General features: G+C 40.0%; 1 pseudogene; it reads right to left on the reverse strand.

Moving 5' to 3' along the window:
• Window positions 1–67: 67 nt before the first annotated feature.
• Window positions 68–1,105, reverse strand: part of LOC101573251 — a 73,560-nt pseudogene continuing 72,522 nt past the window's right edge.

Below are 1,105 nucleotides of genomic sequence, written 5' to 3' on the forward strand. Positions count from 1 at the left end.
CCAATGTGCTCTCTGTGAAAGCCTGAGAGAGTGTTTTCTCTCATGTGTGAGTCTCATAAATTTTAATTCAACTCCTAGTTTGCTTCTCAACTGTATGTATTAATGGAATTTGCTCCTGTTTTGAGTGAGAAGAGGATCCATTTTTTGTTTTTGAAAAGTGGTATTTCAGTCTTCTTTTTTCAATTCTTGGTGAAATTTCTTCTTAGTGAATTTGAACAGTAATTGAGGCTCTGGTCCAGAAAGTGGTGGGCAGTTACAGACCTCTCTAATATCCAGAGCCTGTGGTATAAGTCTACCCAAGAGCTCAGCTCAGTTTCCATGAGAAAGGAGTGTAGACAACCACTCTGGCAACATGGGGCAACCATGGAGGGTATCTGCAAACTCTACCTGCTGCCAAAACACAGAACTGGCTCATACATCCACACAAGCCTTTGCAGCTAGCTGTGGTCCAATTTTATCAGCTTCGGTTTCCAACATTCTACTGTATAGACTATCAAACATATACTCCTACAGCTTAGACTGCATCCACTGGCCCCAAATTGCCAAACTATCTCATGGACACAAATCATTGTGAGAAAAATCAAACCTAAGAAATCCAGTAAATGAGCCACGCTAGCCTTCTCTGCAGCATGCCCAAGTATTGCGTGTGCTATTTCCTGGCCCAGAAGGAAGGAAAGCTGATGCGTATCGGTTACACTATTTAAGAGCTCCGTGAAAACAAACACTTGCCCATCTGGTAGCATGAAAGGATTTATGTGTCCAAGGAGTCAACCACAGGAATATCCCAGCTGATCTCTGAGATTCCTGGCATATCCTTATTGCATTCAGCTGGATGACAAACCACTTCCTTAACTGTCAGGTATCGAGGGTGGAATTTTCTGTTTGCCACATCAAGTTAGTAGTCAAAAGTTTTAAATTTGAAGCATTTAGGATTTTGGATTTTTGACTTAAAGATGTTCAATCTGCACTAATAGAATAATGTTTATATTAAATGTTTAGATAAATGTGACTAGAAATTCCAGTATGTTCTTTCACTGTACCTTTGACACACTAACCTAGGGACCACCAATACAGGCATATTTTGCACATTATTTTTTTATTAACC

The sequence above is a fragment of the Octodon degus genome, unplaced genomic scaffold, assembly GCF_000260255.1.
Source record: "Octodon degus isolate 3935 unplaced genomic scaffold, OctDeg1.0 scaffold00007, whole genome shotgun sequence".
NCBI classification, from domain to species: Eukaryota; Metazoa; Chordata; class Mammalia; order Rodentia; family Octodontidae; genus Octodon; species Octodon degus.